The following is a 13,756-nucleotide window of genomic DNA, read 5'->3' as shown; positions in this document are numbered from 1 at the left end:
AGAAGAATATTTATTAAGTGTTTAAGTGTGGGTAAAGCATTTGGGAAAGAGATTGAGGTAAACAAAGATTTATAGTGTCAAATTCTTGCTGAGACTGTAATCTTAACATTTATACATTGAATCAGTTAGACCTAGCATTTAAGGGGATAATTTATGGGGAAATTTTCTCTGTGATTTTTGCATTGCTAGAGTCAGTCCAATGCTTTTTTGATAGAAATAACTTCTTGAATTGAAAATGCTTGCTCTGCAGTTCCAGTTAAATTGGGTTTGATTAGCCAGGCATGGTGGCATTCACCTGTAGTCCTAGCTACTCAGGAGGCTAAGGCAAGAGGATTGCCTGAGCCCAGTAGTTTGAGGTTACAGTGAGCTATGATCGTGCCACTGTGCTCCAGCCTGGTTAATAGAGCAAGACTCTTGCTCTTAAAAAAAAAAAAAAAAAAATTTTTTGAGATGAAGTCTCGCTCTGTCGCCGGGCTGGAGTGCAGTGGCGTGATCTCAGCTCACTGCAACCTCCGCTTCCCAGGTTCAAGCGATTCTCCTGCCTCAGCCTCCCGATTAGCTGGGACCACAGGCGCATGCCACCACGCCCACCTACTTTTTGTATTTTTAGTAGAGATGGGGTTTCCACATGTTGTCCAGGATGGTCTTGATCTCTTGACCTCGTGATCCACCCACCTCAGCCTCCTAAAGTGCTGGGATTACAGGCATGAGCCACCGTGCCCGGCTGGGTTTGGTTTTTGATGTTTGAGATAATTGCCTGTGGTATTTCCTTTTATCCCTTCTTCATTTTTTTCAGTGAATGAGATAATATATTTGAAAGTATTTTATGAACTGCAAAGTTAGCACTTGTTATCACCACTACCACTACCAATAATAGTGTTAAAAATAATAATGGGATAGGACTCACTCTTAGAAGGGTTGGTTTCTTGGATTAATTTCAAGAAGACTCAGAACACAGTGAGATGTTTACCCAATGGCTTGTGTACTAATTGATACCTTTTGTAGTTTTTGTGGAAAAGAGAAGGAAAAACAGAAACCTTCACTGAAAACTTGGCCTATGTAATTGTGGTCATTGTGAAGCGTTGCCTATACTACTTGTACCCACTCAGTATGGGGCAAAGAAGTTTAACGGGATTTACACGTTTGACTGTAGAGGCTTAGAGTACATTCTGTTGGAAGCATCTGTCTGCACAGGAAGCAACTCATCCCAGTTTTGGTAAGATCAACCACATTCCTATAATACAGATATTAGATATTTTTAAATGTATCGATGTAGATCAGTATCTGCTAGTTTTCCCAGATTAGTAAGATAAAGGTAACAGTGTCTTTGACCAAAATATTTGGTTAGATATTATCATAAAAAAACCTTTACAGTCAATTTCTGATTATTACATTCTTGGAGAGAAACACATGACTTTAATAATCCAAAGGAGCAAATTGTTTAGTAAATTTGTTTAGTAAATTGAAAAAGCCTCTCACCTTTTAAAATTTCCTCTTCATCTTTTTCTGTCTCTTGGTCTGGCACTTAGTAAACCTTTCGTTAAATAAAGGCAGTTGGCTTATATCTATCTTGGGGTTTTCTCTGGAACCAGTCCATTAGATGAACTTTCGGAAAGCAGAGATGATGACTTACTGGCTGATGCATCCCCTTCACTTAGCAGCCTGCCTGGCATTAAGAGTGGGTCCTTATTAAGTGCTTTTTGAATGACTGAGTCAGGATGTTAAGGTTTTCATCAGGAGAGAATTGCAGTGACCTGGGCACTACTGTACTGATGGTGGGCCTTCCTCAGGGGAAGAGGAAATATTGTCTTCCTACAAATAAACTTGAATAAATGTGAATGTGAGGAAAGTTATTGCTTTGATGCTTTCAGGCTGTATACTTTTTTTTTTTTTTTTTTTTGAGACAGAGTCTTACTCTGTCGCCCAGGCTGGAGTACAGTGGTGTGATCTCAGCTCATTGCAACCTCCACCTCCCTAGTTCAAGCGATTCTCCTGCCTCAGCCTCCCTTGTAGCTGGCATTACAGGCACGTGCCACCATACCTGGCCAAGTTTTGTATTTTTAGTAGAGATGGGGTTTCCCCATGTTGGCTAGACTGGTCTTGAACCCCTGACCTCAGGTAATCCACCCGTCTCAGCCTCCAAAAAGTGTTGGGATTACAGGCATGAGCCATCATGCCCGGCCAACACTTTTGGCTAAGGAGAAGTAATACAGTATGTTAAAAGTTGGTAGTTTATTTCTCTCTTGGTTTTATGTTTTGTCCTGTTCAAAATTTAGCTATAGGCCAGCCCGGTGGCTCACGCCAGCGATGCCAGCACTTTGGGAGACCCAGGCGGGTGGATCACTTGAGGCCAGGAGTTTGAGACCAGCCTGGCCAACATGGCAAAACCCCGTCTCTATGATACAAAAATTAGCCAGGTGTGGTGGTGCATGCCTATAATCCCAGCTACTTAGGAGGCATGAGAATCGCTTGAACCTGGGAGGCAGAGGTTGCAGTGAGCCGGGATTGCACTACTGCACTCCAGCCTGGGTGACAGTGAGACTCTGTCAAAAATAATAATAATAATAAAAATTAAAAAACCTCAAAAAACAATTTAGATATAGCTGTGATTTCTGGATGGTGTGTGATAAATAGCCTCAAACTATCAGTAGAAGAGAAAAACTATCCTGATGTCACACATAATTTTGTCCTACCCTCTTGCTACAAGATAGTTGTAACATTAGAAGAATACTTACAAATTCAGTTATATCTTTAGTAGTGACGAGCAAAACATAAATGATTATTTGGTTTTGGCATGCCTTCATGATTTTCTTTTTTTGAGATGGAGTCTTGCTCTGTCGCCAGGCTAGAGTGCAGTGGCGCGATCTCGGCTCACTGCAACCTCCGCCTCCTAGGTTCAAGTATTTCTCTTGCCTCAGCCTCCCGAGTAGCTGGGACTATAGGTGCGCACCACCACGCCCAGCTAATTTTGTATTTTTAGTAGAGATGGGGTTTCACCATGTTGGCCAGGATGGTCTTGATCTCTTGACCTCATGATCCGCCTGCCTTGGCCTCCCAAAGTGCTAAGATTACAGGCATGAGCCACCGTGCCCCACCCCATGATTTTCTTTATAGATGATTTCCTTTCCTAAATATGGCTTGCTTAAGTGATTAAATTTCCTAGGTATACATATTTTTCTTTGGGATGCATCTGCAGGAGTAAGAGATTTAGCTGGTGGCTGGGGAAAGGCAGTTTTTGTAAATAAATCCACAAAGTCGATCCCATGGAAAATTGAGGGCTAGTGGTACATGTGAAGTCAAGGAAAGATTACTGGAATGGGAGTAAGCAGATTTATATTCTGTACTCAGTTTTACTATAGTTAGCTCTTTGAATCTGGACAAGTCACTTAATCTCACTCTCCTGGTTCTCTGTGTTGTCATCTGTAACTTGAGGGTGTGGAATAAAAATAATCTCTGATGTTCTAGTTCTAAAAGCTTATGATTCTAAAGTGTCAATCAGGAAAACAGACTGACTTTCTGTACCTCACCACCAGGTTTGTTCTACATAAGACCCAAATGTGAAATATTAATTATATAAATGAAGTATATTTTCTATGTTCTCAGGTAAACTAGAACTATCAGATTGTGTTATATGCTTGTAACTAATTTTATGTGCATAAATAAATGAGACTTGGTTTCTTCTAAAAGAAAAATTATTATTACAAAAGGTACAATCAGTAGAAATGAGAGACCCAAATAGTGCCCAGGATACACTGGGTTAGAGTTTCTGCTTTTTAACACCAACCTGGAAAATGTGTGTGTGTTTGTGGAGTTGGTGGGAGGTGGGGAGGATAGTAGTGGCTAGGAGACAATGTAGAGAATATGGATAGTATTTTAAAAAACAAAATAGTAAGAGTTATTTAGGCTGTGGAGTTTGCACGTCTAAACTGATCTGGTTTTGCTATAAATCCCTAGAAAACTGATATGAAGCCGGGCGCAGTGGCTCAAGCCTGTAATCCCAGCACTTTGGGAGGCCGAGACGGGCAGATCATGAGGTCAGAAGATCGAGACCATCCTGGCTAACACGGTGAAACCCCGTCTCTACTAAAAAATACAAAAAACTAGCCGGGCGAGGTGGCGGGCGCGTGTAGTCCCAGCTACTCGGGAGGCTGAGGCAGGAGAATGGCGTAAACCCGGGAGGCGGAGCTTGCAGTGAGCTGAGATCTGGCCACTGCACTCCAGCCTGGGCGACAGAGCGAGACTCCGTCTCAAAAAAAAAAAAAAGAAAACTGATATGAGCCCTGCATTCTTAGTCCGAATACATAGGCCCAACCTCTGTGCTATCTGGATATTGTTTAAGCTTTGTAAACTTTTCTTTGCTTTTTGTTTTGTTTTGTTTTTTGAAACGGCGTTTCGCTCTTGGGGCCCAGGCTGGAGTGCAATGGCACGATCTCAGCTCACTGCAACCTCTGCCTCCCAGGTACAAGCAATTCTCCTGTCTCAGCCTCCCAAGTGGCTCGGATTACAGACATGCGCCACAATACCTGGCTAATCTTTTGTATTTCGTAGAGACAGGGTTTCATCATGTTAGGCTGGTCACAAACTCCTGACCTCAGGTGATCCCCTGCCTTGGCCTCCCAAAGTTCTGGGATTACAGGCATGTACCACTGTGCCCGGCCTAAGCTTTGTAAACTTTTCTATGTGTATGTGTTTTCCATCAGAATAGATGGGATTAAAAACCTCAAAAAGTATTTAATTAAAAAAATGTTTATTATGAGGTTATATTTATGAAAGTGCTTTAAAAACAAAAATTATAACAGAAGCTATTAGTGAACAGACAACTGTACAAATATAAGTTATATTTATTCATACAGACCTATTTATACATCTTGATGGGACAAATTTGAAACTAGTATGTAACGCACAAGCCTATTTTAGGTATAGATAACTCTCAATTATCCACATATATGGACTAGCATGAATAGTTTAGAACCACAAATATTTGCTAGGCATCTACTATGTGCTAAGCAATGTGTTAGACCTGTTTAGAATGTTTTCAAGTATTAAAAAAAGGTGCAGGCTTCAAGAATCTTATTTCTGTCTTGAATGTATTCTTGTCCTCCATCCTGGTGAGCTTTTACACGTCCTTAAAGGCTTGGCTAAAAGTTTAGAAGCTTCTCTAACCCACCTGGGTAAACTGGTTGCTTCTATATCTCTTCCTACCCCAATGGGCACTAATAACATATTTATATTTCTCTCATCAGATCAGAGTGCCTTGAAGGTAGGACTGGGATATCTCCAGGCCCCATGGCAATGCCTGGTAGATGGTAGACCAGCCTGGTAAATTTTGAATGAATGACTGATAGTCAGATTGGAGAGTTAAGATGTGAGTATCAGGAAGGTCAATTAGTATCACAAGACAGTAAATGATAACAGCAGATGCCAGGTGGATGTTTTGAATCCTGGGCCTGTAGATCAAATGAGATTTAAGTATGGCCAGGAAAGATGGAACTATGGAACTTAAAGATGGAGAATTTTAAAAAATGACAATAGTAGTAAGAAGTATCCATCTTTTAACTGAGTTATATAATTTTATAAAAGACAAATTTCTCTCCCTCCCCCTACCCCGCCTTCTTTTTTTTTTTTTAACAGAGTGTCACCCTGTCACCCAGGCTGGAGTGCTGTGGCACTATCATAGCTCGCTGCAGTTTTGAATGCCTGGCCTTGAGTGATCCTCTTGGCTCAGCCTCTTGAGTAACTGGGTCTACAGTGTGTGCCACCATGCCCAGCTAATTTTTCTGAGTTTTTTGTTTGTTTTGTTTTTTGTAGAGATGGGGTCTCACTGGGACTACAGGCGTGTGCCACTGCACCCGGCCCAAATTTCTAATTGTTCTGAGGCTTTTTCTTTGTTTTTTCTTTTTGAGACAGAGTTTCACTCTGTCACCCAGGCTGGAGTTCAGTGGCACAATCTTGGCTCAATGCAAACTCTGCCTCCCAGGTTCAAGTGATTCTCCTGCCTCAGCCTCCTGAGTAGCTGGGATTACAGGCGCCCCCCACCAAACCTGAGTAATTTTTGTATTTGTAGTGGAGACAGGGTTTCACTGTGTTGGCTACGCTGGTCTCAAACTCCTGACCTCAAGTGATCCACCCACCTCGGCCTCCCAAAGTGCTGAGATTACAAGTGTGAGCCACCTTGCCTGGCCTGTTTTGAGGCCTTATAAGAAATTTATTAGTACTTGTATACTGAGGGAAATTAATTTACCAGAAGAAATTTATGAAGTAGATTAATTTCCTATGGATAACCAAGAGTGGACAGTATAGTAATTTGAATTTTTTTCTTTCTTCTATTTCTCCCCTTGAATGGAAATTCTGTAATTTATAGTGAAATGACTAAAGAAATCAAGAAAGGGAGAGAAGATTGTCAGCTACTGAATGAATGTTTGAGAACTGATTCTAGAGAGATAGTATGTTTTGCTATTAGCCTAGTCTCTTGATTTATAGTGTTTTTTTTCTCTTGTGTCAAAAATTCAGTAATTAGAATCTTTAATAGGTCAAGTAGAACTTTTGTTTTTGCAGATTATTCTTTTAAAAGTTGAATTTGTTGAGAGCCCAAACCTTGGACTATCCTTGGCCTTAGTTGAAAGGAAGAAAAAACTCATTGTGTGTTGCAAATAGACATGCTGGTCTGGATCTAAAAAAATAAACACTGACATGATTCTTGTTTCTATTTAAGCTACTATTGTTGTGCCAATATTATAATAACAGACTTTCTGTATGACTCTCCCTGCCCCCATTTTCCCAAAGATTACTTCCCTTCTGCAAGTCTTGCAAATTATTAAATTTCCCAAGTAACTGTAATTTAAGGAACCTTTATCAGTAGCACTAAAGAGACAAATGCCAATTTCCAAGTTCTCTCTTCACTAGTCCCTGATCTTTATATTACCCTTTGGTTGTTAATGGGATTTGTCTGTTGGAGTTTTGTATCAGGCCTGCTGTTTGTAGGCTTGATACAAAACTAGAAATTCTTGAAAAAATAGTTAAATTTTTTTCTGACACACATACATACTAGTGGTAGCCCACCAGGGCTAGTTCCTGAGACCTTAATGTTGTGTATCCACAATAGCATATGATAAACAAATAAATTGTTTTGGGAGTGGTTATATGACGAGTTGAGGTTTTTGTTTTTGTTTTTGTTTTTTAACTCCATGTTTGACTTAGGGGGAGAAAGTAGACATTCCCCAAGTATATCCTGCATTAGAGGTAGAAGTATGCAGGGTGAGTAGAAGGATATATAAACATTTCCTTCCAATAATAAAAAAATGGACAATATACATAAGATTAAGAGACTACTAAAAAATCTTTGAACCTGGAATGAGTAGAAGTAGTAAGAGGTACAGGTAGGGGAGGTAGGATTGGTAGATGAAGACATTGGGATTCCAGTAAATATGTATGAAATTGCTGTTCCTGGCGATTTGGAATGAATGAGCTATGTAGCTGTGTCTGTACATCTAGGAAGGGACAGATACTTTTCTTTTGCTGTTATTTTTGAGGGACCATCTGGTGGAAGGTACAACTAAGGGACCCCCTTTAGAATATTTTCTTGAAGGCTTGAGTTGAAAGACACTGGATTGGAAATGATAGGCTGAGCACTGTGTGTGTGTCAAGACTGTGTTTTGGAAATGGTTGTGGGACTGAAGGGTTTGTTTGGGAGGGGTAGAGGAAGCTTTTAAAGGAAAGATACAGGGAGGGGGCTGTGTTGGGCACCAGTGGAGTGAGAGAGTGTATGGGAAGGAATTGGGCAGAAAGAAGGCAACTGACAATTGTTGAGGATTTATTGTGTATCAGTAAGCTGCCCTAAGGCTTTACGTATGTTATTTAATCCTAACAGGAGGGCTGAAATGCATACATTTCCCCGATTTTATACATGAAGAATCTGAGGCCCAAAATGGTTATATTACTTACCTGTGATTACACAGCCCTTAAATAGTAGCTCTGGGATTGGAACCAAGATCTGTCTGAATCCACAGCCAGTTCTTTCTTCTGATGTGGAGTTGAGAGGGGTTGAAGCAGTGAGGGTGGACTTCCACATGGTGGACTGCTCGTGTTTTCTTAGTCCTCCTCCCTGGACGAAATGTGGCATTGTGTGTGAGCATATGTTCTCTGGAGTCAGCTGGGCTGGATTGATAAAAATCCTGGGTCTGCCACTTTTACCTGTGTTGCCTTGGATGTATTACCCAACCTCTGTGAGCTTTAGTATCTTCCTCTGTGATGTGGAGTAACAATACAAACTTCTTAAAGTTGTTTGGAAGTTTAAATGAAATAATATCTAAAGCTTTAAAGCATATTACTTTCTTTCTCTTTTTACTTTGAGACTCATCTTGTTACCTCTGGATTGTAACATTTAGTGTTACATAGATCCCTTTAGAGTAGGATTGGTCTGGATTCAGGACTAGATCCACAAATAAAAGAAAAATAGAGTAAAATTGGTCATATTTTCTAAGAAGGTTATATTTTGTTTCTTTGACTTAAAGGACCCATATTAACTAAAGACAATCTGCCAAGACAATTATTCATCTCTCCCTCCCACCTAATCAAGAATTATGTGAAAGTTCTAAGTGCCTCTGTCCCTCCTCTTTCTCCCTGTCTGGATTCCTTGGGACTGACATCATAGACATGGAGGAGTCTCTGACTTTTTAAAGTTTTTGACAGTCTTGAATGTTGTGGTTTTCCAGTGAGTTTTGGGAAGAGTTGGAGAGGACTCAAATGCAGTTCTAATGCTTCAGTGGAATCAGGAGATGGGTAGAGAGTGAAAATGTGGAAGCTTTGGGGGATGTTGTAAATGAGAGAATGTAGGGTCAGTAGTTTCTCTGGCATTTTAATAGAGCTTTATTATCTATGATCTTTAATTTTGGGTCATTTTTCTCTGCCACTAAGTAAGTTGGACACTTGGAGTATGCAGACTGATTTTAATATTATTCTGAACTAAACAATGTTTAGGAAGAGAAATCTGTTGCAAATAAAGTTGTATAACAATCTTAAACAGATGTCTTTGAGATGAGTTACTGTTTTAGACTTGTCTGTGTACAACACTGATAGACTATCAACAGTATCGTGTGTGTGTGTGTGTGTGTGTGTGTGTGTGTGTGTGTGTTATGGGGTACCATACAAATATACTTCAGTTCATCTGAACAAAAATTGAGTGCCTGCTAGGTGCTTGGATGCTGGGGAATATAGGATGAACAAGCCAAGATTCCTGCCCTCAAATTGTTCCTGGTTTAGTGGGGAGACAAACATGTGAATAAACACAACTACCATGCAGGGTGATAAACATTATGATAGAAGTAGAGTACAGGGTGCAGTGGGGGCACCAAAAAAGAAGTAGGCAATTTAGGAATTCAGAGAACTTTTGCAAATGAGGTAGTATTTAAGTTAGTTTTAAAGAAGAGGTAGGAATTCACCTGCTATACCTCGGAGTTACTCTAGTTAGAGGGAACAATATATGCAAAGGGACTGAGATTTGAAGCACATAGTACACTTGGGGAACTCCTAGTACAAGCAAGGGAATGATGGGAGGTAGAAAAGACTGAAGAGTTAGGTAGAGCCAGATCATGAAGGGCCTTGTTTGTGCTGTATAGATTTTTTTTTTTTTTTTCCATAAAGGGTCTCCTGTATCCATCAGGCTGAGTGCAGTGGTGCCATCATGGCTAACTGCAGCATCAACCTTCTGTGCTCAAGTGATCCTCCCACCTCAGCCTCCTGAGTAGCTGGGACTACAGGCGTGCGCCTCCACACCCGGCTAATTAAATTAATTAATTTTTTTTTGTAGAGATGGGTTCTCGCTGCATTGCCCAGGCTGGTCTTAAACTCCAGGACTCAAGTGATCCTCCCTCCTTGGCGTCCCAAAGTGCTAAGATTATAGGCGCAAGCCATCATGAGCCACCATGCCCGACCCTGTATAGGAATTTGTTTTTTTGTTTGCTTGTTTATTTTGAGATGGGGTCTCGCTCTGTCACCCAAGCTGGAGTGCAGTGGCGCAATCCTGGCTCACTGCAACCTCCACCTCCCAGGTTCAAGTGATTCTCCTGCTTCAGCCTCCTGAGTAGCTGGGATAAAAGGCGCATGCCACCACGCCTGGCTAATTTTTCTATTTTCAGTAGAGATGGGGTTTCACCATGTTGGCTAGGCTGGTCTTGAACTTTTGACCTCAAGTGATCTGCCCACCTCGGCCTCCCAAAGTGCTGGGATTACAGGTGTGAGCCACCGCGCCTGGCCCCTGTATAGGAATTTGGATCTAGGCTTTAGCGATTGAAAATCCACTGAAGAATTTAGAACAGTAGGATATAATACTATGATACTGGCATTTTAAATTGCTATAGTGGTTGCCTGTGGAGGCCAATCAATTGATGCAGAGAGGTAGAGGGAGGAGTAAGGGAGCTATTTCCTGGGTCCAGGTTATGAAAACCTGAGAGAATAAAAGAACTGAAGCCTATGGAAGGTTTTGCAGGGATTTGAGAGATATTTAAGGTAAAATTAGTAACACTTAGTGAAAGATTATTTGTGTGGATACGGCAAGAGAGAAGTCCAGGGCGGCTCCCTGACTTGTGACTTGGATGATTGGGGACTATTTGCTACAATATGGAGTACTGGAAGAGGAATAGTTTCAAAGGATGGGAGCAGAGATGAGAGAATAAGCTCTTGTTTTTATGTTCTGAGTTTTAAGTGCCTGTATGATTCCCAGGTGAGGTGAAAAGAATTTGGGGGTGCAGATACATTTGGAGTCATGAACATGTGGGTGCTTAGGGCTGTGAATGAAGTTTCAATGAGAAGATGGAAGGCCTAAGGCTAGAATGGTGGGTGCACTAAGTTTGGTTCAGGGACAGAAATGGGAGTCCACAAAGATGACCAAGACACAGGGCCAGAGAAGCAGGAAGAGTGGTCAGTAAGTATCAAATGCTACAAAGAGAGCAGAAGTAAGGATGATTGTGATGATCTTATATATAAGCCAGTGCCATTCTCTTTCTGCAGAAGCCTATTTTTGTAGGTTGAGGACAAGGATTTTTGCAGGGAAGAGGAGAGTAACCACCAACAAATAGGAGCAGGGGAGGAAATATAAAGGAACCCCTCTTGCTTTGCTTTGTAATTTTTTTTTTTTTTTTTTTTCTGTGAAGTAGGAGGCAAGGTCATTTACCAGGAGTAAGGGGAGGTGATGTGGATTGGGTGGGAGGCTCAAGGAGCATGGTGAAGATATGGGATAGTAGCTCAGAAGATTGATTGAGGTATTAAGGTTAAGCAAAAGATAGCAGTGTTTCAATAAAAGGAAAGTGACTGAATAACATGTTAGTAGTCATATTGCTCTGCAAGGTTAGCAGGGAAGTTAGAATGTGGGATCCATCCAAGTTGGACAGATGAAATGGATAAGGGAATTAAATTTTCACAGGAAAGTAAATTAGGTGATCAATTATTGGTTTTACTTTGTTAGGCAAGAAGAGATAAAGTGGAATCTATCCATTTTTCTCAACCTTCACTGCTTTTATCCTGGTTTAGCTCTATTTTGCAAGAATTTTCTAATCAATTCTCTCCATAAATCCACTGTGCTTCTTCCAAACTCTTCTCATTGTAACCAGGGTGATCTTTTAACAATTCAAATCTGATTATGTTCTATCTCTGCATGCAACCCTTTGGTGGCTTCTCATTATGTTTAAGATAAGATCTCAAATCTTTAACAGGGTCCACTAGGCCCTTTCTTCATCCTCCGGTAGCACCATTCTCATCTTTATGCTCCTTCCTGCCACAGAACTTTAATGTTTCCTCTGCTTGGAGCATTCTTCCTTTCCCAATTTGTCTCTCCAATTGCTGCTTAATCTTAATTAATCTTAATTCGTAGATGAAACATAATTTCCTTGGGGAAGCTTTTCCTGACTGCCTATAGGAGATAACGCTCCCTTCTCTAACATTTCTTTATTATAATTATAATTGTTTTTGAAAATATTTGAGAAGATTATGAAAGGCAGAAATGTTAGATGAATTGTGCAGGTGGATGTTGAAATTGCTCAGGAAGATGGTAGGTTTTTGTGGGTTTTTTCCTCCATGCTGGAAGCTTTTGAGGATAGGGATTGTGTCTAGTTCACTGTTGCATTTTTAGTCCTGAGCATAGTGCTTCACACAGAGGCACGCCAAATACTTTTGTTGAATTAATGAATAAGGTGGTTAAGAGACTGGATGTCTTAGTGAGCAGGCAGGTTTAAAAGTAGAGAGAAGGCTGGGCGTGGTGGCTCATGCCTGTAATCCCAGCACTTTGGGAGGCCAAGGTGGGTGGATCATGAGGTCAGGAGATCGAGACCATCTTGGCTGGCACCTGATGAAACCCGTCTCACAAAATACAAAAAATTAGCCGGATGTGGTGGCCGAGCCTGTAGTCCCAGCTTCAGCTACTCGGGGAGGAGTTGAGGCAGAAATGAATGAAGTAGGCGGGAGGCCCAGACTTGCAGTGAGCGAGATAGAGTGCCACGCCCCCCCGCCCGGGGGAAAAGGGGAAAACCCCCTAAAAAAAAAAAAAAAAAAAAAAAAAATGTAGAGAGGAAAAACTGTAAGGAGATGAGGTTGTGGCCAGAGGAAAATGTTTGAGTTTAAGATTAAGAGGTGGAATGGTTTCAGGAAATGGCAGGGTCCAGGTTTGAGTTGTTGTTGCGGAGATGGTCTTAGTATTAGAAGAGATTATGAAATTCTAAGGCAGAAATGTTAGGTGCGTAATGCAGATGGATACTGAAATTGCTCAGGAAGATGGTAGGATTTAAAGTTATTAAAGTGCCTTTGGTCCCAGCTACTCAGGAGGCTGAGGTGGGAGGATTGCTTGAGCCTGGGGGCTGGAGGTTGCAGTGAGCCGAGATCAAACCCCTGCCCTCCAGCCTGGGTGACAGAGCTAGACCTTGTCTCTAAATAAATAAATAAAGTTATGTAAGGCAGGTGTTTAAGTCTTTGATAAATACGAGAGATAGGTACAACCTTTTCCTATGGTGAACAAATTAAATGGGTAAGAATCAGGGCAGTTCCAGGAATCAGTAATGCGTGCCCTAGTGTGGTACGGTGAAAGAGCATGGGTTCAGACTATCTAGGTTCAGACTTTGTGCCACCTACCTGACTTTTGAAGTCTTTTTTGTTTCTCCATTTATAAATTGGGAATGAGACCTGCTGCAAGAGTTTTGTCATTAATTAGTAAGAGTGTTTTGTTTGTTTTTTTTTAATTTACTTTTTTTTTTGAGATGGAGTCTTGCTCTGTCACCCAGGCTGGAGTGCAGGGGCAGGATCTTGGCTCACTGAACGCTCCACCTCCTGGGTTCCTGCCATTCTCCTGCCTCAGCCTCCCAAGTAACTGGGACCACAGGTGCCCGCCACCACACCTGACTAATTTTTGTATTTTTAGTAGAGACGGGGTTTCACTGTGTTAGCCAGGATGATCTCGATCTCCTGACCTCGCGATCCACCCGCCTTGGCCTCCCAAAGTGCTGGGATTACAGTTGTGAGCCACCGTGCCCGGCCGAGTAAGAGTGTTTTTAGAAGTGCTTAACTAATATTAACTTGTTAGTTTTTAATCTTGACTGCTGTCATTACTTCAAGATGGTGTGGAAGTGGAAGTAGGGGTGAGAGGCAAAGACAGTAGAAGCGAATTTTGAACAACATAATTTATTCAGCCTGTTAAGTTTATGTAATGAGGTCAGCACAAATATTTATGAATGAATATAGATACAAGCAAGTAACGATATGAGATAGAATTTTATAA

At 41.2% G+C, this 13,756-nt stretch overlaps 1 protein-coding gene across 4 annotated transcripts in view; it reads left to right on the top strand.

Moving 5' to 3' along the window:
- The window catches only part of OTUD7B (OTU deubiquitinase 7B), a 72,908-nt gene that overhangs the window by 17,231 nt on the left and 41,921 nt on the right, over window positions 1-13,756 (top strand). Inside the window, exon 1 of one of the 4 annotated variants that reach the window (XM_009180248.4) lies at window positions 667-1,216. The exons of the other annotated variants lie outside the window; for them this stretch is intronic. The gene's annotated coding sequence lies outside the window, so the exon portion shown is untranslated. Of the gene's footprint in view, window positions 1-666; window positions 1,217-13,756 lie in introns of those variants that run through there. 4 annotated transcript variants of the gene reach the window in all.

The sequence above is a fragment of the Papio anubis genome, chromosome 1, assembly GCF_008728515.1.
Source record: "Papio anubis isolate 15944 chromosome 1, Panubis1.0, whole genome shotgun sequence".
NCBI lineage: Eukaryota > Metazoa > Chordata > Mammalia > Primates > Cercopithecidae > Papio > Papio anubis.
Note: the sequence above shows the minus strand (reverse complement) of the source record. Positions and strands in the feature narration are given on the sequence as shown.